Source organism: Ambystoma mexicanum, chromosome 1p (assembly GCF_040938575.1).
Source record: "Ambystoma mexicanum isolate Mex_15411 chromosome 1p, UKY_AmexF1_1, whole genome shotgun sequence".
NCBI lineage: Eukaryota > Metazoa > Chordata > Amphibia > Caudata > Ambystomatidae > Ambystoma > Ambystoma mexicanum.
In genome coordinates this window covers 1030700704-1030726959 of record NC_090921.1, presented here as the reverse complement: position 1 = coordinate 1030726959, position 26256 = coordinate 1030700704, and positions in this window count along the sequence as shown.

The window sequence follows — 26256 nt, the reverse complement described above, 5'->3', positions numbered from 1 at the left end:
CAGGGTGCCGTAACCAGTTTCTTCACTGGATAAGGGTGCAGGCCTCTTGACCTCAGAGGACTGCTGTCCGTCGTTAACTGCACGAACGGTAAATTCTGGGCACTTCAAATGTCTTAAAAGTCTTTTGTAATGATATCTCTTGTTTTGCAGGGTTCCGGCGATGGCGGATGGCGGGCTGATGAGAGTTGAGGATCAAACCCGCGTGAGGAATAGAAGCGCCTGGAAGCACGTAAGTAAGCGCTTGTAGCCTGCTTCACGATGCGCACTAACTGTCCCTTTTATCTTGCAGGTACAAGTTCGGAGCTTTAGAGAAGCTGAAGGGTGCTGGAATACCCACTAGATTCGGCGTGGGAAGGAGTAATGGCACGTAAGTAATAAAGTTGCCCAATGTCTTTAAACGCACCTTCTTTTGTCTTTCAGATGCGGGATGCAGCGCGGAAGGCCTCCGGAGCTTGCGAAGAGCTGGTAAGCTTTTGTCTTTCAGATGCCGGAATGCAGTGCGAAGACCTCCGGAGCATGCGAAGAGTAGGTAAGCCTTTGTCTTTCAGATGCCGGAATGCAGCGCGAGGCGTTGGTGACAGCCGATGGACCAGGTAAGAGATGCGCTGCCACTGAAGACCGTAGTGCTAACCTGTTCTTTCTTTGTCTTTACAGGTGCTGCTGAAGACTGGATTCCAGGATGGTAAGCCTTTGTTCCCTTAGGCCAGGATCAGAAGCAGAAGACATGATGAGCGTTCTGCTGCAGAGAATGCAGAATAACGCAAAGCAAGATTCATCCATCGGGTGTGGTTTAAATAGCCTCCTGTAGTGCTTAGGTGTCTCCTTCCACAGCCACGCCTAAGAAAAGAGTTCCTGCTTTCCAGAAGAGTTTCAGTGTTCTGAACCTAGGGAGTGGCTCCTGCCCCACCCAACAGGAAAAGTAGTCCCAAACAGAAGAGGATCAGGGGTTCAACTGGCAGGTAAGTAAGCAGCATGGTCTGCTGCAGGTAAGTCCACCCAAGCATTATGAGCCCGGCGCTTCCAGCGCTGGGACTGGGCATCTTTATGAGCCTGGTGCCACTGGTGCCAGGACAGGGTCCAAAAGGTCCCAATTGGGACTGGCTGGCACTCGGAACCGGGGTTATGGGTCTGCTTCCAAGGGAGTCGGGCAAGTCCTGATCTTTTGGAAGCAGAGATCATGACACTGGAGCAGTTATATTACCCGGCGCACATGACAAAAGAAAACCTAGCAGCAACACTCGCAGAAGACTGGTTCATACCGAATTTAGCAGAGCACGTTGCATTCTTTATGGTAAACTGTATAATTTGTCAGCAATTCACACATTAAAAGTAATGAGAGGAGTCATCCCAAGGCCAAATGGGCCTTTTCAACACTTGCATGTAGATTACGTCGACATGATTCAAGTATGTAACGGGTACAGATACTTAATTGTTGTGGTGTCTCCATTCTCTAGATGGATTGAGGCAGGTCGATGTAAACACCCAGACTCTACCTGTGTGGCCACATTTTTAGTGAGAGAAGTGTTCCCCGGGTTGGGGATGTGCGAGGTCATGAGGTCAGAGAATGGTCCTCATTTTGTCAATGCAGTGTTCGAGCTGATTAGCTTGCTGCTTGGTATAAAGCACAAGTTGTCGTCAGCGTATTATCCACAAGGTAATGGAATCTGTGAGAAGCTCAACGGCTTGTTAAAGGAAAGGATAGCCAAGTTGAAGCTTACTTTAAAGAATGGATGGTTGCACTTCCTTCCACTGGCACTGTACGCACTTCGGAACCAACCCGGGTCCGACCATCATTTTAGGCCACACGAGATAGCCACAGGAAGAAGAATGAGAACTCCTCTGACACCCCGAGATAGAGCTAGATGTGATGCCCAGTCAACAGGAGAGGTTTTAGGGTCTGAAATGCAAAACTATCTGAACTGCATGATATCTTGCCTTACTTTGATTTCAGACCAGCTGCAGCGACGACGACAAGGGTGCAGAGCAGCACAGAACACAGAAGGAGATACTACAACAGACCAAGTTCAAGGTTTACGTGTTCCATCCATCTTCCCTGGAGACGCCGTCCTTGTGAAGAATCATACAAGGAAAAAGTGGGACGAGCCAAGATTCAATGGTCCTTTTACAGTGGAGAACTGCACTCTGTCCGCAGTGAAGCTACAAGGCAAGAGTGCTTAGATTTTTCTCGGCGATATCAAACGCTACATCTGAGAAGGCCCCCTGCCTGCACCCCAACCAGAGGAATTGACGAGTGATGGGGAAGAACCACAGCACATGCAGACGAGTTCCATGACGCGGAAAAAGGACGCATGACCAGCCAAAGACAAATAACTTTTTGCAAATTGTGGCTTAAATTGGACACTTCCTCTAAGCAAAAAAGGGGAGAAGGACATAAAAAACAGACACTCTGTGCATTCTAGGTGCAGGGTGAAGAAGAAAATTGCATGTGTAAGCAACAACACAGGCTATTGACTATTGAACTTTGGACTGAGGCACACTTAAGCTTTGAGAAAAGAATATGCCAAATTTTGACCGAGGACACTTACATTGGAAGTAAACACAGTATCCCGACTCGTTCCACACCGAGACCCTATTCAGAATCACTTATGGTGTCCCGCATTAGCGACATCACCTATTTTGATCTAGTGCTAAGATCATACCCGTCATTGGTAGGGAGGCTCACCAGTGTCACTGACTTCCTACAAGATCCTGAAAAAAAAGATAATAAGACAACTCCTCACTGTCATTGCTGAACAATTTATCCTACTCCCTGAGTACAGTGAGAAAGAATGAAATGTTCCCAACACAGGCGGAAATAGATGAGCTCATCAACACACTGTTCTTTCGCATAATTGAAGACTGTACAACTCTTATCGGGAGAACAACAGATACACTCACATTCCTTCGAGACCCAGCAAATACAGAACATTTAAGCCATCTTTTAAATAAAATCATAATTCTAGTTGCACTCCACGCAACCGGACAGTGCAGACATTGTTCACATTTAGGAGAAAACATATCATTCTGAACCTCAGTAAGACAGGACAAATGTCCCTGTCACTGGAAGAAAGCAGGTTGGCTCATAATGTCCTTTTTCCACTAGTCAGTGACTTTCCAGAGCTAGTGGGGATACCAATCGATGTTGATGTCCTCCCATTCATCAGAAACCCAGCTAATGTTGCACAGATGGGCATGGTTTTGCATGGAATTGTACTGCAAATAGAGCTTTCGAACCATCAACAGAACTATCTGAGGAGATTCTAAAAAAGCTTTCGCCGAGGGACAGATCGAGGAAGCAGTGTCAAGAACTTCATTGGCATTTGATATTTGTATGTCCTTACTCTACGTATTGACCAGCATACACCATGTCCTCAGGATTGAAGCAAATCCGAGGAGTGGATTGGGAGCTTACCTATTTTGAACATGCACAGTAAAGGGACTCACTAAAGTGTTATTTTATTTAGATTTTTCCCATAGTCCAGCAAAGGAACTGTATCCTGACATAAGAGACAATTTGTCACTCGCGAGAGGGGGGACACTTGTGGAGCACCTAACACTTCTAAAACACAGAACTCGAAAGACGATATTGGTTAAGTAAATGCAATAAAATTGACATTTGATAAATGATCAAGATGGTTGTTCAGAGCAGCAATCTGGTCCTACCACAAGAGAAGAGGAGACCAAGTTTCTCTGGAAGAAAATGCTGCCACCTGACCTACAGGGGCATAATGTATCTATCCATCATATTCAATATTGTTTTACTGGCATTAACAATCAGAACTGCATTCTTTATTGATGCTCAAAGCACTCCAATTTCAGTGCACCCACCTAATGATGTACGCATGACATCTACAAAGGCACCCAGAACTTCATTCCAGTCCCTAGAAGATCTGACGTTGTAGTGAATGAACTTGAAATGGATGTGATTAGCAATGATACACACTCACTTGTGATAATGAATGAAAAGAAAAGCCGGAGACAGGGTTGGCAATGAATGAATGTAGTAATATCACTGACAACTACATGCATGCAAACACTGAATGCACACAAAACAGGCCTAGTGTCAATGACTGCAGAACCACAAACCAAAGCAGCAGAGAAGAGACTGCCTGCCATAAGAAACTCCACAGCAGATGTTGTGAAAAAACAAGAATTAAAACAAAAACCAACAGAAGCACTTATATCAGAAACTCTTAAGAAAACAAGAGCCAACTCTGAGAAACTCTCTGCATGGACACAACTGATAGTAGACTCATTAGTTCCGCACATAGCCAGAGCAAGGGAACTGCAAGAGGAACTGAGGAATAAAATCGCAGAGACTATATTACCAAGCACATATGTTCCAATGTAAGGGACAAGTACCAGTACTACAATACAACCATACACCGGACCAGTGTCAGGCAGGTTGGCATGGGCATTTATAACCAGCAGGAGAAAGATGTATGAGAAGAAGGAAAGAACTGCCAGACTCTTGTTCAATCAAATGGCACAGATGAGGAGGCCTGCACCATGGACCAGGATACCTGAGAATCTGCCAGCAAGAAAATGCCGTACAGATGCATTCAGGGATGTAGTCATAGTCAACTACAGGAAAACATTAAGAATCAAGAGAAGCATGCATGGAGATGACAATGAACTAAACGACTACCTGGACAGCACAGCACATCTGGGAAACAACATTTGGTACCAACACATGAAGGAAGTTGGAAGACGAAATTCAGAAGGAGAATGCTTTGTTTGCGCACTCCTACCATACAGCATGGGGAAGTCCAAGATCTTCGTAGTTGTAGAAATTGAGGTCCAGACAACACATTGTCTGTCACACGTAGCAATGTGCAAGACCAGAGGCCAGTTCATGGGTAGTGATGCCTCATTAATATGGGCAACTGAAACAGCCTATCCCGACGAAGATGATTATGTCCAAGACAATAAGATAAGAAACAGAGCTCATACTAGGAATTATGTGATCAGGTACGAGAAGCCTGGAGTTAAAGGAGCAGGAATAACATGGGAAGCGAACCCGAGACTAAACGTCCAAGGAAAAACTCCAGAGGAAGCTCAAAAGTGGAAGAATATAGCCCAAATGCAGATTTGGGGAACAGTGCTTTCACCAGATGGGTGGGAAAAAGGAGAGGTGATTTGCAGAGCCTGGGTGATCACTGGACTCTACAAAGAAACTGTTGACATAATGCAGAATGGCTGCAAGCCATTATGGCCGAAACTTAGAAAACTATTGACATGGGTCGAAGACAGAGGAGGACAGTTATAGATAGTGCCACTAGAAAGCCCAAAATTCTGCTTCAGGAATAATGGCGCAAGAAAGATGGGTGAGAATCAGAACTGTGGATGAGTTTTTCATGCTCCAGGAATCATGCATGGAACTGCAGTAATTATGGATCATTATTGGGCATGCTGATCCAAAGCATACATCAGACTGCCAAGAGACTGGGGAGGTATGTGCACAATAGTGAATGTCCACGTTCCAGCATTGGTGACCCCGAAAAGTGACCTGAATATTGACAGTTTTTCCCGAAAGCTGATGTTCACCTGAGGAAGAAGAGATCTGTGGAACTGATAACTCGGATGAAAAGAGAGAATTACTTCTCTGCTAAATCAGAAGAAGCTTTTCATGCAATCCCATATGAACACAGGCTGTTCAGCCTCACCTCATCAGTCTTCACAATGATTTTTATGCCAAGAATCCAAGTTGGAGTAAATACTAAATGGTTGCAGACAACCAGATGGGAGTTACTAAAGACCATCAACACAACTATAAAAGGATTCAATGCAATCAAGGAAGAGCTAAGAGCCATCCGACTGATGACTCTACAGAACAGATATGTCCTTGACATGATCACAGCTATGGATGGAGGAGTTTGTGCAAAAATAGGAGAATTATGTTGCACATTTATACCTTCTCACAACGAGGAAAATGGAACTTTACCAGAAGCCATGGGTATGCTGACAAAGTTACAGAACCAGATGATCGAAGAAACTGACGAAGTTGATGATGACAGCTGGTTTGGATCACTATTCTCTTGGGTTCCACTATGGATGGCAGACATATTCAAGTTCCTCGGAGCCCTGCTAGTGATGATATTACTAGGATTTTGTATTATCAAGATAGTAATCTCGCAAAGCCAGAAAACTGCACAGAAAGCCATAGGGATGAAGATCATGATTGATGTCAAGCCAGTATGGAAGCCCAAAGACCTGACTGATGAAGAAATAAAAGACTTTGTGAAGGCCAGCAGGCATGCGCCAGAAGGTACAAAGTTTTTCTATCCCAGGAAGCACAGAAACTATGTGGGAAGATGGGTTTACTGTAGCCCAAATGGACAATGTCAACTCATGACATGGAATAAAGACGAACATGTAAGAAACAGCAGGAAGCCTGAAGGGAGTAATAAAGATTTGGACTCAGAAGAGACACTTCTTCAAACCATCATGTATAGATCCAGAAGATGAAGAAGGAATGAACCCAGGCGATGGAGTGAAGATAGATATAGAAGGATCAACTGAATTGCATCCAAAGAAGGAGGTGAAAATGGTCGATGAATCACCCAGTGTAACGCTCACCTGGTATTCACGGGGACGTCATTCAGCTTGTTCTGACCTCTTACGACCTCAAACCCTTCCCTGGAGGCTATTTGACTGGAGACTGGGCCTGAAACACAGGATTGGTAGAGTTTAACTCCCTATTGTCTCTGTGTGCTTGAACCCCTTCTTTCCCAGGGTCCAACCCTTCCCTTCGATCCACAGCTCACCTTGTTTTCTTGGATAGTGTGCTCTCCATCCTGCTTTCAGCGCAGGGGCGCGTTGATTGATGCGGGCTCATTGCTGCCTAGTTACTTCACTGGCAAGAGTCCGACAGGTAAGTATAATGAGTCTTTTGAACAGTTCTCTAACTTCGTTCCTTTCCCTCCTTAAATGATGGCCGGCGTCTGGGTATGGCGGCGTGCTGCTGAGATGAGTAGCGCTGAAGGTGAGTGAGAGCACGATGCGTGATGCACCCCTTTCGTATTTGTATTGAACTGAGTTCTTTTTCTGTGTCTTTTAGGTGCAGCGACGTTTTCAGCGTGGATGCCGGTTATGAAGAACAAATGTGGTGATTAAGCGGGGTATACGGCGCCTCTAAATATTTCCACGCTAACCTGGAGTGTCTTTCCCCTCTTGCAGATGGATGAGAAGTTCAGGAGATAGAGTTCCCCTAGAACGGCCGGGATTCAGGTAAGCGTTTGAAGCTCGAACAGTATTTAAAAATAAGCGAAGATTTGCAGAAAGCTTACTAATGCCTTTTTTCTATTCTTTTCCCTTTTCCTTAGAAAGCGGCGTGCCGGGATGGGAAAGACACCGCCGAAGATGCCCGCAGAACAGAAGGAGCGATGAATAATGGGCAGAAGTGCTGCAAGGTAAGGCTGTTCCTAACAGTGTTCTTTTCTTGCAGGAGCTGAGCGCAGAAGAAAGATGCAGGCCTACTGGAGACCGATCCGAAAACGGTGAGTGTCACGCTGCAGGTGCAGAAAACGCAAAGCATGTTTCTCAGCCTGGGCGTGGCTTAAACAGTCTCTGGTCTGAACCACACCCAAAAGACTAGACTGCACATGTAGTTCTAGGAACCGAAATATGTGGGGGCATCCATCTTGCCCCCATCAATACACTGCAAGTCCAATCCTCAATGTTATCCTATGGGAGTGAGTGAGTCTGGTGCCACAAGCGCCAAGTCTGACTCCAAGTGGGTCTTTGGAGGGATGGAAAGGCCCTTGAGGGCAATGTAGGTGATCGTGGCCTGGCTCCAGCCTGACATCTTGGAGGGCTGGGGACATGAGGGGCAGGAATCATGACAGCACTCCCCCCCCAAGACCCCTCTCAATGTGGCTCTTCTGTCTGGTTTGGTTGGATGGTTTTGATGAAATCATCTAAGCAAGTGAGGTGCATGTATGTACTCACAAGGCTCCCATGTCCTGTTTTGTGGACCATACCCTTTCCAGTCTACTAAGTAGTATAATTTGGATCTGACGTACTTTGAATTTAGGATGTCCTTGACTTCGAATTCTGGCTCCCTGGCGACTACTACTGGCTGCGGTGGCATTGCTACCCGGGTCCCAGGTTGAACAGGTTTAAGGAGAGACACGTGGAACACAGGATGAATCTGCATGTTTGACGGCAAAGCTAGTCTGACCGCCACAGGAGTTATCATGGAGGTGACGGTGAATGGACCCAGGTATCTTGGACGGAAAGTTCGGGTTCCTTTAATGGACACGTGTTTAGACGCCAGCCAGACTTTGGGCCTCATCACGACTTCGGCGGTAATGCAGGGGATTATCCGCCGGACATAATTAGCGCTAACGCCAAGGCCCCCGGCGGATAATCCGCCAGATCACGAGTTATCGTGCACGCTCCCCGGTCCATGGCGTCAGCGCGAATAGCGCAAACTTTTAAATCCGGCGCACCGTGCGCTACCGCCATGTCGCGTTCATAGCGCGTGCTATGAGCGCGCGCTTTTAGCGCATGGGAAACGCGTCACCGCAGGAACGGGCAATAAAGCGGCGGCCATCTTGGAAATCACAATCCATCGGATATCACAGCCCCTGGAAGCCATCCACGCGATCCAAGCCCAAAACATGTCTCAGGAGCGCACTAGGGGCAAGTCCGCCCTGGACAGGGTGAGAAAGCCCAAATTCAGTGACCAGGAGCTAGCAGTACTGGTCGAGGAGGCTGAGATATACCACGAGGAGCTGCAGCAGTGCAAAACAAGTGGCCAGCGCAGAGCCCAAATATGGCGAACCATCAGCCAAAGGGTCAGTGCTGTGGGGCGCGTGCCCCGGGATGGGGAGGATTGCCGCAAGCGCCTGAACGACCTGCGCGTGTGAGTCCGTGGCATCCTGTCACAGCACAGGAGTGCAAGCAGGGCCACTGGAGGAGGCCCACACCCACCCCCACCCGAACTCACACCTTGGGAGGACAAAATGACAGCCCTAATAGATGTTGGCACCATCGAGGGCATTGGTGGAGCGGAGGAAGGCACTGGCATCGACCCAACGGCAGGTGAGTTCCATCCCCAAATACATGCAGCTGAAAGTACCACACATGCAGACCCTGACTAAATGAATGTGAAGACATGTGTCTGAGGTACTGCATACACCCATAAGTGAGGCCTACATCCAAAGAACGGTAGTGCTGCCTAGACGACCATGTATGTGCAGTGCATGAATGACAGGGGCAGGGGATAGACTTCCATAGCCATAGGACAGCTACGTAGAGTTGGAGTGTGCATGAATACACCCCCAAAACCCAGAGCCCAGTGCACCCCAACCACGCATGCAATCTTGTCACTCCGACATTCCCATGCAGTGTACCTCCATACACATTCACAACAAGCACCACCTGGCGACTGAAAAGAATGCAAGTAGAATGCGTGATTGTTACTGTCTTCAATCACACTTGTTGGCATGACCTGCATCACGCAAATATATGTAGCATTGAACTCAAACCACACCCTATGTATCCCACAGGCACACGTCGATCCCAACGGGACGAAGATGATGTGGAGGAGGCCACACCAACACAGCGCCCACGGCAGCGCGCCTCCACCAGCACCAGCACCCCACAAAGAGGCCGCACCGAAGGGAGACGACCCAGGCCATCACCCACTCCACCCCAACGCAGCCCCACCAGACAGCAGCAGCAGCCACATGGCCACAGGGAGGCGACCGCAAGCTCGCCCAAAGCCACCAGTCACAGCCCCGATCTTGAGGAAGAGAGGTCTGCATCGGAGCCTGACCTGGGAGCAACACCTCCACGTGGCCATCATGCCGTAGGACAACACTCTCCCGGAAGCAGTGAGGCTTAAGGGATGATCACACCCCAGGGAAGCCCAAGGCCAGGCACACAGCATGCAGGAAGTCGACATGTGCCTGTGCGTCGTGTCCGCACACCACAGCCGGACATGGACACACCATCATATGGGAGCCCAGAAGTCCGGCACTCTGAGCCAGGCAGCCCAGTCCAGGCTGGCGCCATGTCGCCATGCAGCCCGTTCCCCCTGACAGCACACAAGTCGCAGGCCACCACGTGACACACCAGGGGAGCCCTTCATCACTGGGGCAACAGTGATGGGCCGACTCAACATCATTGAGGCCAAACAGGCTAGGGTGGAATCGATGGCCAAGGTGCAGAGCCGGCACATCAAGGCTGTCAGTGCATCAATAAGGCATGGGTGCAAGTACATAGTGCGGGACAATGCGCGTACACGCCGAGTTGTTGAACAATGTACCGCTGCCCTGACAGGCTTCGGCCAACGAGTGAGGGAGTTGACAGAGGCAGTCTCAGCACTTGCTGAACAGACACGTGAGGGAAACAACCTCATGCGACAGCACATGATGGCCACCGCTTCAGTCCCTTCGACATCAACCACACCCACGGAGGGTTCCCTAGAGCCATCTCCTAGGTGCCGGTCTATGTGCCACCTAAGGGCACGCACACCAGTGGGGCCCGGAAAAGGGAAGCGCCCGCGACAATCCTAGTGGTGCATGGCATCGTTGTTGGTGCCCTGATGAGACACATGTACCTATCTGCCCAGTTGGGGGTAGTTTACTGGCGGGAGGGAGGTTAGTGTACTGGGGGAGGGGGCTTAGTGTGCTGGGTGTTTACTGGTGGGAGGAGGGTTAGTGTGCTGGGTGTTCACTGGTGAGAGGGGGGTTAGTGTGCTGGGTGTTCACTGGTGGGAGGGGGGTTTGTTGGATGGTAAATAAATCACGTTAGAAAATTCACAATGCATGGACAGTAGTGATTGTTACTGATGCAATTCAATGTTGAAGTGACATATTTCCAATTTACCCATTACCCATTTCTAAAAGAATCCATCAATCAATCCCTGTCTGGCCAACCTCCCCTCCCTCAGCCCAATCCTCTGTGCATGTGCAACACCTTCTGGCACTTCATCGCCCTCACTCCCATCCTCAGGTGGCTGCACATGAGCATCAGGGGGCAGTGTCACATTTCTGTGACAGCAGATGTTGTGCAGCATGGGCCATGTCAGTACAATTTTGCCAACTTTTTCTGTTGCATACATCAATGCCCCTCCCGTGCGGTCGAGGCACCAGAAGCGTGCCTTCAGCAGTCCAAATGCCCTCTCCACGCAGATCCGTGTACGGGCATGGGCAAGGTTGCATGCCAGCTCCGCCGCCCTGTGTGGGTGACACACAGGGGTCATGAGCTACGTGTACTGGGGATATCCAGAATCACCTGCAGGGGACAGAAAGCCGATATGGGGACAAGGTAAGTCCAGTGGGTGTACAGAGCTCTGTAATCAGTGTCATTTTGCCATTTTTAGCATTTGGCCTATAACGTTGTGGAGTGTGTTGTCCTACGGGCACGATTGAATCAATGGGGTACTCTCCACTTGGTACGCATAGGTTTCTGTATGTAACAGTACTCATTCACTTGTCGCAGGGTAAGGGGGCCCTTCCATCTACTTCTGCATGACAGAAGTGGCTGCCTCATGTGTCATTGCAAATGCATTTGGCTAATGTTGCATTTGCTGGTCGTCACTATTCTGTACTGTTCTCCATGCATTCCCCTGGCCATTTGGGGGACAGTGTTCGTGGGATGTACATTGTCATTACTCGGCCTACTTATGTGTGGTGCATTTGTGGATGTGCCAGCTTATGGTTTGGAATTCCATTACTGTAGGGTGGGCACGGTGGGATTTCTGTACTGTGTCAGTGTTGGGAGCCATGGTGCCACTCACACAGGAGGCTTAACTGTGGTGGGGCTTCCATATGTCACTGTACTGCCACATGTCTTACATCCTGCATGGGTGTGTTCTGCTGTGTTGGACATGTCCAAGGTTTATCGTGCAAGGTGCTTGAATGTGAATGCTGCAGTAATGCTGCTGCCTATTGGGAATAATGGATTCTGTGACAGGCACCATCTGTTGTGGATTGACATGCTTTATGGTATACATTTGCACTCACCCAGTAGCCATGTGTTTTGGCCTCAATGCCTTTCCATGTACGCCGGCAGGGTACTGTTGCGCAGGACCATGGAGTCGTGGGTGGATCCTGGGTAGCGGGCACAGCAGTGGCTGAAGGTGAGGTCAGGGCCACATGTCATCTGCACGTTGAGGGAATGGTACTGTTTCCGGTTTCTGTAGGCAGCCTCATGTGCCTGGGGTGGTACGAGTGCCACATGTGTGCAGTCCAGGGCTGATATTACATTTGGGACTTGGGCAATGGCATAGAATTGACCCTTCAGCTGGTGCACCTGTGCCTGTGTGGCTGGCAATGCAATGTGTCCGTTCACATGATTCAACAGTGCATCAAGCACCTGTCCCAGCATGGCACTGAATGAGGTCAGGGCCACATGTCATCTGCACGTTGAGGGAATGGTACTGTTTCCGGTTTTTGTAGGCAGCCTCATGTGCCTGGGGTGGTAAGAGTGCCACATGTGTGCAGTCCAGGGCTGATATTACATTTGGGACTTGGGCAATGGCATAGAATTGACCCTTCAGCTGGTACACCTGTGCCTGTGTGGCTGGCAATGCAATGTGTCCGTTCACATGATTCAACAGTGCATCAAGCACCTGTCCCAGCATGGCACTGAATGTGGACTGGGCCATTCCACGCATCATAGCAACGGTATGTTGGTATCTGCCAGTCCCAAGAAATTGAAGCACAGACACGAGCTTCACTAGGGGAGGTACTGCCGTGCTGGTGGCTATGCGACTGCCAATGTCACCCTGGATTGTGTCCAGCAACTGGGTGATGGTTGCCCTGTCCAGCCGATATTCTGTCACCAACTGACCATCAGTCAGGGCCCAGGGTGTTGGCCTGACCCTGGGGATGGCTGGCCGCCTTGCTGGTGCTGCTCTCCTCCTCCTTCTCCTCATCCCCACTGCCCCCTGCACTCCAGGGCACTGGCCAGGTTGGCTGGCCTCTGTAGCTCCAGGCGCAGCAGGTAGAAGTCAACATCAAGGCTCCCGGCTCCAAATGGTAGCATGGTGTTGGGGAGGGTGTGTTGTGCATGGGTGGCTCCTTTGTAGGCCTCTGATTTGCAGTGGTTCCACCTGGGCCCTTATTGCTGTCTCCTCCCTGCTCCTGCTGGTGTAATGGTGTTGGGGAGGGTGTGTTGTGCATGGGTGGCTCCTTTGTAGGTCTCTGATTTGCAGTGGTTCCACCTGGGCCCTTATTGCTGTCTCCTCCCTGCTCCTGCTGGTGTAATGGTGTTGGGGAGGGTGTGTTGTGCATAGGTGGCTCCTTTGTAGGCCTCTGATTTGCAGTGGTTCCACCTGGGCCCTTATTGCTGTCTCCTCCCTGCTCCTGCTGGTGTAATGGTGTTGGGGAGGGTGTGTTGTGCATGGGGGGCTCCTTTGTAGGCCTCTGATTTGCAGTGGTTCCACCTGGGCCCTTATTGCTGTGGCCTGTGTTCTGTTACCTCCAGCTTTTTGCTGGAGGTATTTTCGGTGGGCCGCTGCTTTTCTGGCGCTAATAGCGCCTACGCCAGACTCATGATTGCTGATGTTTTAGCACGAATGGTTCCTGGCGCTGTTATGGCCGGCGCTTGTACAGCCGGCTGTACTTGCGCCGGCTGTAATGGCGCTGGCGGTATTTGGACTCGTGATCTGATGGACCCTTAAAATCGGCGCTAATAGCGTTACCGCCGTTTTTAAGGGTTACCGCTGAAGTCGTGATGAGGCCCTTTGTCTCCCACTTGGTAGTTGGGGGCCTTTGCTCAGTGTTGATCAGCAAACTTCTTTTGGCGATTCTTAGCTTGAAGTAGGTATTCAGCTGCCCTTTTAAAGGTTTGAGAAATGGTTGTGTGCAAGCTTTTGACTGCTGGCATTTCCAGGGTTGTAGGAACGTCCAACTCAGAAGTACGTAGGTGCCTGCCATACATGGTATAAAAGGGTGTCTGCCCATTGCTGGTGTGTAGGGAATTATTATAAGCATATTCAGCTATCCATAATAGGTCGAACCAGCTTCCTTCAGCTTGGTGTAACGTGCAACGCAGATACTGCTCGAGCGTCTAATTTGTCCTCTCAGTTTGATCATCCGTTTGGGGATGGTGACTGGTGGATAGCCGGATGTCGATCTGGGCCATAGAGCAGCATTTTCTCCAGAAGTTAGATACGAACTGAGTACCTCGGTCTTAAACCAAAACTGAAGGAAACCCATGGAGCCGTACGATTCCTTCAAGAAATACCTTTGCCAGAGTGGAAGCATTTGGGAGCCCCTTAAGAGGAATGAAATGTGCCATTTTTGAAAATTAGGTCCACGACCACAAGAATAGTGTTAAACCCTTGACTGGGTGGTAAGTCAGTAATAAAATCGAGGGGCAACGTGTGCCAGGGTGGTGGTGGGATTTCCAATGGTTGTAATAGCCCAGCCGGTTTCTGCTTGGATGACTTATTTTGAGCACACACTCCACAAGATAGGATGAATTGGATAATGTCTTTATGCCACATGGGCCACCAATAATTTCGTTTTGCCTTGGCTAGGGTTTTAGCGATTCCGGGGTGTCTCTCAATCAAGAAATCATGATAACCGGACATGACTTGTTCTCGTAGTTCTTGGTTTGGTAAGAATAAACGATTCCTGAAGTAGGGTAACTGATCTTTTATCATGTAATTTTCTCCTTGTGCACTCCACGCTTGTAATTGCTCCGGACTCATCAGGTTTTGGATTTCTTCATGTAATTCTTTCTGAGTTATGATTGCTGTGATTCCTAGGAGCTTGTCACTCGGGATGATTGCTATTGGGTCAGGGGTCTGATACCCTTGCTCTCCTACCCCCATGCAGGAAAGGGCATCGGCCTTCTCGTTTTTCACCCCTGGTCGAAATGAAATCACGTAGTCATATTCAGCAAATAAAAGAGCCCAACGTAGTTGTCATGAGGATTGTGCCTTTGCCGTTTTTAGGTACTGGAGGTTCCAGTGGTCAGTTATTACGGTGATTGTGTGTCTGGTGCCCAAGAGGTAGTGCCGCCATGCCTTAAAGGCTGACTTAATGGCCAGGAGTTCTTTGTCTGTGATAGCGTAATTGAGTTCAGGGGGTGTGAATTTACACGACCAGAAGGCAACCGGGTGTAACTGGCCCGTTTCGGGGTCCTTTTGTGAAAGGACGGCTCCCATAGCCATGCTTAAGGCGTCCCTTTCCACCAGGTATGGGAGATCAGGGCGAGGGTGACATAAGACTCGGGCAGATGTGAATCTTGCTTTGAGTTCCTGGAAAGCCTCCTCGGCTTCTGTTGTCCACTGGAACTTTTTGTTGCTTTTCCTTAGTAATGACGTGATGGGATGCACGATTTGCGAAAATCCTGGGATGAACCGGCGGTAGAAGTTTGCAAAACCCAGCATACTTTGAACCCCCTTGAATGAATTTGGGGATGGCCAGTTCAGGGTAGCATCTACCTTGTGTACATCCATTCGGATTCCATTCGGCTGAGAATAAAGCCCAGGAATTCCACCTCGGAGATGTGGAATGAGCACTTATCGAGCTTGGCGTAGAGCTGGTGTTGACGGAGTTTCTCCAATACGAATCGGATGTGTTTAACGTGGTCCTGCTTTGATGCGGAATATACTAGGATATCGTCGATGTACACTAGAGCACAGACATCAATCAATTCCCGTAGGACATCGTTCATGAAGTATTGAAATGCAGCAGGCGCATTGCAAAGGCCAAAGAGCATTACTTGATATTCGTACAAGCCGTATTTGGTGAGAAAGGCGGTTTTCCATTCGTCCCCCTGTTTTACGCGAACAAGGTGATATGCCCCCCTCAGGTCTAGTTTTGTGTAGATTTGGGCATCTTTGACTTGATCAAGCAATTCAGGGATCAGTGGCAGGGGGTAGCAGTTTTTTATGGTAATCTGGTTCAGTGCGCAATAGTCGATGCACGTTCTCAAGTCCCCCTCCTTTTTCGGTACGAAGAATAGAGGACTGGCTGCTGGAGACTTTGAGGGACAGATGAACCCGTTGGCCAGGTATTGGTCAAGATAGGCCTTCAGGTGCTGGTTTTCTGGTTCCGTGAGTGCGTAAATTCACCCACAAGGGATTTGTGCGCCGGGTATCAGGTCGATTTGGCAATCATATGGTCTATGCGGTGGCAGGGTATTAGCCTGTTCTTTCTGAAAGACATCTTGAAAGTCCTGGTATTCACTTGGTAGGGTGCCGATTGCCAAAGACGCAAGCGTGGAGGTTCTGGTGTCTATTGGTTGTTTCTCTTGGCGATAACATATGTGGGCACAAGTCTCGGGAAAGGCCAATTCTTTTGCTCGCCAATCGATTCGAGGATTGTGAGCTACCAACCATGGCATTCCCAAAACCAACCGGAACTGTGGTGCCTTAATGAGGTCGAAAACGATAGATTCTTGGTGTCCATCCTGGCACAGAAGGGTTAAAGCTGCAGTGCATTGGGATACTGGACCAGAAGCTATTTCCGTGCCGTCGACAGTGGTAACAGTGTCGGTGGTTAATTTAGGATGTAACGGAAGCCCGATCTTTGCCGCAAGATCCTGGTCGATGTAATTCCCAACAGCTCCACTGTCTATGTACACTCTTACTGCGTGCATCCGAGATGGTTGTTGGTGATTGATCAAGACCACAAAATGGGAGGTCTGTAGTTCACTTTCTTCGGTCGACAAGTGGATCCCTACACTTGCCAGGCTGGGGAGTTTTCCGATTCCTTGATGGTATCTTCCTTGTCCGTGGTCCCTACCGTCCTCCTCGGTGGCTTCACAGGGCACTCTTTAAGGAAATGACCTGACCTTCCACAGTACAGACATAACTGCTGCTGTCTCCTTTTATCCCTTTACACTTTAGTCAAGGGGGATCTGACCCCCCCGGTTTGCATTGGTTCTCCTGAACCTTCCGTTGTTCGGGCAGTATTGTCCTTTGAACTCACATACATAGGTTGAACGTCTGGTCTGGTTCGATCTGTTCTTCGGTCCTGCAACCTATGATCCAGTTCAACAACAAGGTCAATGAATTCTGAGTAGTCTTTCGGGGGGTTCACTACTTGTGCGAGAATATCCTTGAGCTCCCCCCTCAGCCCCCGATGAAATAATGTGGTTCTCTTCTCCACTGGCCATTCTGCTTCAACTACGAGTCTATTGAACGTGGCTCTGTATGTTAAGAAGTCTTGATTCCCTTAGCGTAGGGACAGAAGTTCGTTGTCTAATGCCTGCCCATGAGTACGATGGGCGAACAGCTTTTCCATCTCCTGCTGAAAGCCCCTGAAGTCATGCAGTAAAGGATCGTCTTGGGCCACAAAGGGTACAAACCAGTCCGCGGCGCTACCACTCAGGTAGGATAGCACAAAAGAGACCCCGTGATTGGTCATTTCGAAAGGCCCCTGGCCTACAAAGGAAGTGCAGGCGGCTCTGGTTCATGAACGCTGCAAACCTCTTGGGATCCCCCGTAAATCGTTCGGGCGGGGCCAAGGGAACTGCCCCAGAAAGGGTTATCTGAACGGGATTGGCTGATGGCGCTGGCATCGAGGGCACGCTTCCCGGCAATGGTGCATGCCCTGCTTGTGACTGGAGAAGTTGCCGGCTTAAATCATCAGTGCGTTCTTTGGCTACCATCAGCTCTCTCCTCAGGGTGTTGGTCTCCTGCCTGGCTGCATGTACTTCGGAACGCAGCTGCCCCAACATGTGGGCTAACTGGTCGGTTTCTGACGTTTCCATGACGCCCAGGTGGATTTTGATGTGAGGCTTTGCGTTCTGTAACCATCACCTGGTATCCACGGGGGCGTCACTCAGCCTGTTCTGACCTCTTACGACCTCAAACCCTTCCCTGGAGGCTATTCGACTAGAGACTGTGCCTGAAACACAGGATTGGTAGAGTTTAACTCCCTATTGTCTCTGTGTGCTAAATCCCCTTCTTTCCCGGGGTCCATCCCTTCCCTTTGATCCACAGCTCACCTTGTTTTCTTGGATAGTGTGCTCCCCGTACTGCTTTCAGCGCAGGGGTGCGTTGATTGATGCGGGCTCGTTGCTGGCTAGTTACTTCACTGGCAAGAGTCCAACAGGTAAGTATAATGAGTCTTTTGAACAGTTCTCTAACTTCGTTCCTTTCCTTCTTTAAATGATGGCCGGCACCGGGGATGGCGGAGTGCTGCTGAGATGAGTAGCGCTGAAGGTGAGTGAGAGCGCGATGCGCGATGCACCCCTTTCGTATTTGTATTGAACTGAGTTCTTTTTCTTTGTATTTTAGGTGCTACGATGTTTTCAGCGTGGATGCCGGTTATGAAGAACAAATGCAGTGATTAAGCGCGGTATGTGGCGCCTCTAGATGTTTCCACGCTAACCTGGAGTGTCTTTCCCCTCTTGCAGATGGATGAGACGTTCCGGAGACAGAGTTCCCCCAGAGCGGCTGGGATTCAGGTAAGCGTTTGAAGCTCGAACAGTATTTAAAAATAAGCAAAGATTTGCAGAAAGCTTACTAATGCCTTTTTTCTGTTCTTTTCCCTTTTCCTTAGGAAGCGGCGTGCCAGGATGGGAAAGACACTGCCGTAGATGCCCGCGGAACAGAAGGAGCGATGAATGATGGGTAGAAGTGGTGCAAGGTAAGGCTGTTCCTAACGGTGTTCTTGTTCTTGCAGGAGCTGAGCGCAGAAGAAAGATGCAGGTTTACTGGAGACCGATCCGAACACAGTGAGTGTCACGCTGCAGGTGCAGAAAACGCAAAGCATGTTTCTCAGCCTGGGCGTGGCTTAAACAGTCTCTGGGTATCCCAGGTGTCTCTTGACTGAACCACACCCTAAAGACTAGAATGCACATGCAGTTCTGTGAACCGAAATATGTGGGGGCATCCATCTTGTCCCCATCAATGCAATGCAAGTCCAATCCCCAATGTTATCCTATGGGAGTGCGTGAGTCTGGTGCCACAAGCGCCAAGTCTGACTCCAAGTGGGTCTTTGGAGGGATGGAGAGGCCCTTGAGGGCCATGTAGGTGATCGTGGCCTGGCTCCAGCCTGACATCTTGGAGGGCTGGGGACATGAGGGGCAGGAATCATGACACCCAGAGGGGGGAGTGTAGAGGAGGTCCCAAATAAAGCCTGCCCTAGCATCGCCCATTTTGAAGTACCGGGAACGTTCACACCAAAATATGTGACGTATGATGAGCAAATAAACCACCATAGCCACAGTAGGCTCTGCCCAGTACCCATCAGAAGGGCAACACCTATTGAAGTACCAATACCCAGACAACCATGGACAGTAAGGTATCCATTGAGAAAACCCTACTAACAAATGAGACGAAATGAAGATTGCCTAAGTACTGTCCCGGAAGAAACCAAAGAGGCCTTAATGGAAGACGAATGGTGAGGTCACGAGAGCCCGGACGGACTCACAGATAGAACAAATGAAGAACCAAGAATGACACAAAGAGACGAAACGCCCTGAGAAAAGAGATTGTGAGCTTAAAGAGATAGAAAGCTATGAAAGCATAAGAGAGTTAAGCTGTAAACAAAATGAATACAGTCGATCAGTGTACGCCTGTACATGTGCTTGGAACCGCAAGAATGCTAAGAAAACAGTGCAGCTTGCTATGCTAAGTAGAAAAATAGCGTGGCAAGTGCCATTATACATATTCTACCTCAAAACAAAGCACAGTATTATAAGTGCGATTCCACTTTGCACAAAAAGCAAAATCAACTCAGGTTACTAGAGGCTAAACAAGACAAGATTCATATTCTAGCAAAAGAAGAAGAGACGGCTGAATCGAAAGTCAGCAGATGCAACTCGTGTCAGGAGAGCCAAGGTCCTACCAATAGAAGGAACGAACAGTAGCTACATCTAATTTAATCTTAAGAACAGACTATCCTGTCTTTGAAAGGTCAAGATAAGGAAGTGCAGGCAGGTGGTAAGCCGAATAAGTATTAAATGCACAAATCGAGAGAAACTAGGCAAATTCACGGTGTCTGCATCACGTGACCATCCGAGAGAGGAGAAGCACAAGTTCACCCTACGCTTGGCATCCACCCAGGAAGAGATATTGGAACTTTTCCAGACAGAAGATGCAGTTTCGAGGCCAACCACAGTAACATAATTGACACATAGTTGTTGAGGTGATGATTGATTGTAACCTTACTTGGAGGATGGCCGGGTAGCTGAGGGGGCACCCTGCACCTGGCTGACCATTCTGCGTGCTGGTAAGCAAAGCGGAAATGTATGCATGGGGTTGGTGCCAACCCACCCCACCTCAAGGACTAAATCATCTGGGGTCCTATAGTTAGTGGAACCAATGGGACTTTGTACTTTTAGTGACGTAGTACAGTAGTCATTTTGAAGGAAGGGCTTAGACACCCACCTGACAGTATTTACCCAATCCCCTCACTCATTTACTATATACAGATATAGTACCTATATTAAAGTTACCTTTTCCTAGCCAATAGAATTGCATGTTAACTTTTAAGTGTGACACGCCATTATGACGAGTTTTGAGTATAAATGTCACTGTTTTTATGAAGTTCGTTGGAGTTGAAGCGAGACGGACTATCGCATCACTGCTGATTGCCATGACTCCCCGTTTTTTGTACTTGTCATTAAGCGGACTCCCTTTGCCAAACCATTGAGTTGTCCTTATTGATTGCTGTTGGAGTAATACATCTGCACCCCCATCCATCTCAAGGTGCAGCTATCTCGTCTTAAAGTACTTTTGAAGCAAACCTTGGCTCTATGGGCCGGTCGGGGTCTCCTGAGTACACTGTGGTTTGTCGAGACTTGGGTTAGTTTGACTCTGCGGTGCCATTTATCTCCTTCCTGGACGATTGTACAATAAACTTGCTTTACGTACAAACATGCACTCATTCCTTAAGTGGTGGGCCTGCTTGGTTAAGGTAATTAGGGGCCCATCCGTACACCATTATGACCCTCAGGTGGTCCTAAGGCACATGTGTTTTATGTAGTATCTTCCACAGCCTCCCGCAGTTTACTTAATCAAAGGATGTGACTCGATTCATGAAGGTGACATGCATTTGCCTATTTTGATCACAATTGATATGTAGATAACAGACATAGGCCCTCATTAGGACCCTGGCGTTAAGGGGTTAACGGCGCCATAAAAGGCTGCGGCGCAGTTAACCCCTTAACGCCTTACTACGAGGTCCCTTTGTGGCTCCCGACCTTAACGGCTGGTCTGGACCAGCCGTTAAAGTAGGGACCCGCAAAGGGACATTGATGGCAATTACGGTACCGCAATTTGCGGTACCGTAATTGCCGCCTTCCCCATTCCCATTGAGCCCTATGGGGCAAAAATGGGAATGGGGAAGGGCCATGGAGAAAGGGGAAATTACCGCCCCGCCAACCTTGGAATGGGGTGGTAATTCCCCCTTTCTCCATGGCGGACTCCGGCATGGACCATGGTGCTAATAGCGGTTTATAGTGATAAAATCGAAAACAAAAAAGTCGAATGTCAAAATGTCGGAAAAAAAACATTTTATGATGTTTTTTTATTCGAAATGGGGGGCTTCCTCTCCAATCCCCCCCCCCCTTTTTTTTTACCCATTTTTTTTTATTCCCGGACCACAAAATAAATATATATTTAAAAAAGAGGGAATTCGACTTTTTTTTTTTCGACATTTATTTTTCGACATTATTGCCATTCGACTTTTTTTTTCGACATTTTGACTGACCACCGCTAATAGCACCATGGTTTAGTGCCGGAGTCCTAATGAGGGCCATAGATTTCGAGCCTGATGCTAAACTTGTTTCAAAATCCCCACTGGGTAGGTCTGAGGATATTATTGCCATCAACCTGTTTGTGAATCTGCAAAAAAAGAAAAATGTGCCAAAGCGCTTCAACAAGCGATCCAGCAAGGAGGTAGGACTGTAGCTCACTGGCAATCACCTGTCACATTTTCCACAAGGATTCAAAGAAGCAATTTATTCTAAGCATTGCATAGAACTCATTAAGCCATGGGTCGGGCCTCATTACACGGTAGGCGATAAACCATGGTGCTATTAGCACCATGGTTGCCGCCGGTACCATACCGGTACCACCGTGGAGGAAAGGGGAATTATCACCCCATTCCAAGGTTGGCGGGGCGGTAATTCCCCCTTTCTCCATGGCCCTTCCCCATTCCCATTTTTGCCCCATAGGGCATAATGGGAATCGGGAAGGAGCTAATTACGGTACTGCAAATTGCGGTACCGTAATTAGCACCAAGGTACCTTTGCGGGTCCCAACTTTAACGGCTGGTCTACACCAGCCGTTAAGGTCGGGTCCCGCAAAGGGACCTCGTAGTAAGGCGGTAAGGGTTAACAGTCACCGGTACCCTTACCGATGACCGTTAACCCTTACCGCCTTCCGTGTAATGAGGCCCCCTGCTGCTCCCCAGATGTGTTGTACTACGATGTCCATTATCTCTCACCACTGACTATGCCGGCTAGGACTGATGGAAGTTCTGGACCAAAAGAACAGGAGAGACAAAGGTTTCAGAGCGCTGCATGAAGCAGTAATAGTAGCCATGGTGCAGTTATTAACTGAAGGAGATCAGTCAGAATACAGTACTTGCAGGGCTTTCATTGTTTTTTATTGAATAAAAGGTTTCCCTCATTTTAGTCATGTCAAAGGGAGAAACCATTGAATTTACACATGCATTTTTAAATTTTACAGCAAGGTTACTTTGTAAGAACTCACATTTTTGGGCAAAAATGTCCTCGTTTTCAAAAAATAGGAGAAAGTGCTCATTACAACTTTCATATACTATGTTTAATTACAACTTATTTTGAGCGCTTATAACTGGCCTACTAGTTATTGCTGCACATCTCAAGCCGATCCATGGCTCATACGAGTTATACAAACTATCTAGGCACATTTGGTCACATCGCTGTGAATGCTGGCAATTGTAATATTTCCATTCCCATTATATTAAGGGACCATCAGTTTCAGAATACATGTATGTATGTATGTATGTTTGTGGAGGATTGATAGGCTGCAAACCTAGCTGAGAGCCAATGGAGTGGTGTATTAGTGTAGGGCGGCACGATTATTGTTTGGCGAGAATGTTCTTATGTTTAAATATCTTCTAGATGGTTCCTTTAGACACTACCCCAAACATCCAGAATTAATGTCACATAGCTGGTTTGGGGGGTCAGAAGTAGCTCCTGGTAGGGGCTGGCATCAAGCTAGCCAGGCTCTTCAAGTCTAAAAACAAGAGATAAATAACTCCCAGCTCCTGGCAATTTGCACCTCTGCTGTCCATCGTGTGTGTCCTGATGCTTTGCTGGTGGAGATTCATGCAGTTATTAGCGCCACCCATGCACTTAATACACAATCAGGTAGACAATGTTGATGGATTCACAAATAATATGTATCTATACATGTATATATATACACACACTCACACACGTGTTAAAAAAGCAATATTCTACTTCTTATGAAGGCCTAACCCAGTGCAGTCAAAGAACCACAAGACATATGGGCCTCATTACGAGTATGGCGGTGCGGAAAACAGTGACAGTAACAGAATTACTGCCACTTAGTCTGCTCTGCCATACTACGAGTTTGGTCCTGGAGTGGTGGAGGTAACTCCTCACACATTCTGCTTAAATATTGGCAAAATCGGTGGAATCACCGCTGCAGTAATTCCACCGGTGGTAATTCACCAGAAAGAGCCCATAGAGTCCAATGGACTCTGAAACAATATGGATTTACTCTGCCACTGTCACTTGTAATCTGGTGGCAATTCTGCCGGCCCAAGTGGCGGTTACAGTAATTCCTTTGCATAGTATTCTGGTGGATTTAATGCCAGAATACCGCCCAACTTGTAATGACCCCCATAATCCAGTTACACCACTGAAAAAAGTCTGAAAGTGGGAGAAATTAACTGTCAGGCGTGTGTCAGCCATTGACCATTCCGTAATTGTTTGTGGGAGAAATAATGTACGGAAGTTTAACATGGTAATCAGATATTACCGACACCACATGTGGTTAACAAATTATTCAGACATGATAAATGGTTAAACCCGGTTAAAATAGTAACAGAGAGACAGTTGGAAGGTGCAATAGAGTTTGTATTCATTTTGTAACTGTTTTTTAATGTGAAAAGCACTGAGAATATAAAAGAGAAAGGAACAATATTTTTAGAACTAGATGAATAAAAATAGTCATTAGAGTGTTAGAGGGAGGAACTGTGTTTTATGTTTCTGAGGGTGTCACCTTAAGTGGTATTAACGCACAGTTAAAGTCCCTCTTGCTCCACATCGACAAACACCTCTCCTTCAAGTCACACATAGCTAAGAAAACTCAGACAGTTTGGTATCAGCTCTCCCTTCTGCCAAAAGTCAAACCCATCCTCTCTTTGGACAGCTTTAAATCCACCGTTAAAGCACTGGTCCTATCCAACCTGGATGGGGCAATGCACTCCTCGAAGGCCTCCTGTCATCCTCCCTTGTGCCCCTGAGAAGTGTCCTATACGCTGCTGCACGCCTCATCAACGGTCTTCTCAGATACGACCACATCACCCTGGCCCTCATTGACCGTCACTTGCTCCCACTGCACACACAAATCACCTTCAAGTCTTACTGCATCATCTATAAGACACTCGCCCTCAAGTCGCCCAGCTACCTCGCAGAGAAACTAAGCATCTCTGGCAGACAGTGCACCACCAGAAGCCAGGACACGCGCAGACTTGAAATCCGCTGTTGCAAAGAGTAAAGGACCAGGAAACAAGCCCTTTCTGCCTACAGCCCAAGACTATGGTACCTCCTGCTTGTCAGCATCAAACTCACCCCACACTTCTACAATTCAGAAAATAACTCAAGACCCACCTCTTCAAGGAGTCTCTTCTCCTCAACTCCTAGGCCATGTCATGCCCCGCATTCCTGTTTCTGGACGCTCGCGGGTGTTTACTTCCAGGTGGAAACTACCCTGGAGACTGTTTACAGCTCACGGAATCCGCCGCACTACAAGGTCCAGAATTCCATCTGCTTGCGGTCACGTGAAACGCCCGCAACGTGACTCGCGTTCTGAAACAGACTCCAGTACTTAGTGTGGCGTGTCCCTGTAACGGGTGCTCCTAAAACTGACTATTCAGTTCGAGTACTCGACATTCTGTTACTCTGATTCCTGTTTTATTACTGACCCGGCTTTGTATCAAGGACTATTCTGAACGTCTTTTCCTTCGATTTCTGGCTCCTGACTCCCTCGGTTGTTTCCCCTGGTTAACGAACTCCTGGCTCCCATTTCGGATTTGTTCTCCGCCTGCTCCCGTATGTTATGGTATTTGGATTTATGCAAGAATAAAAGACCTCCAGTGCTACTCTCTGTTGAAAACTTCCACGCACGTTTTCTCTATCCCTAGTGTGCTATCACTCTTGCACGAGTTTCTTGCTTTCCTTCCCCTTCCCCTATTACACGGAACATATACAAACTCTTTACCACGGACAGACCCACGGCGCTGCCCGCCGCACAAGAAGACAACGCTCTACCTACTGAAGTGACCAAACGGACGCTCTCCTGTTTCTGGTGGTCACTTCCTGGATCGGTTACAAACACTTGGGGACGCTCTGCTGAATACACTTGGGGATTATTTTGAACACTACCAGTTGCGCCCTCGTGCCGTTCGGGTTAGGTGGACCATTGCACAGACTTCCTTCCACTGGAACTTCCATTTTCTATCATCAAGTCACCATCCTACTGCACTCTCTGAGGTTACGGGACTTCCTGTCTTGCTAAGTAGGTAAGAGGGGGCAAGTACGGGGGGAGGGAACAAGTGCTGTAATTTCGTACCTCTTTGGCTGCTATCTTGAACTATCCTTTTCTTTGTTCCCTTAGCTCTGTTGTCGCTGCTCCTGCCTTTCCACTTAAGCCCCTGGCCTGTTAGCTGGTATACTTTCTACAGGCTGCGCTCTTGGGGGGAAAGTCTTGTGCAAACATAGCGTCCAAGATATCCCAGAACCATCTTGGTGATAATCCAGGACATCCCAGAGTGAAGGGGTTCCAAAAGCGGATGTTGGCCTTGTATCCTTTATAAATCTGTATCCTTTTTCCAAATTGCGTAAAAGTTGTGACAGGCCATGACATCGCCCCTCACGCCACCTGACTCGCTAGATGCCGCCTGCCCCTCCTCTTACCTCCCCGCCACCCGGTACAGCTGTACCCCTCCTCTTTACCACTCTGTATTCTACCCTGCGCTGTATATCTGATCTGTTGTTGCCACTGAAAAGCGCTCCGATATGCATCTGCAATGGTGTACACGTCTGTAAAGTGCTCCGTTATGTATCTGTTTTGGTGTACACATCTGTTAA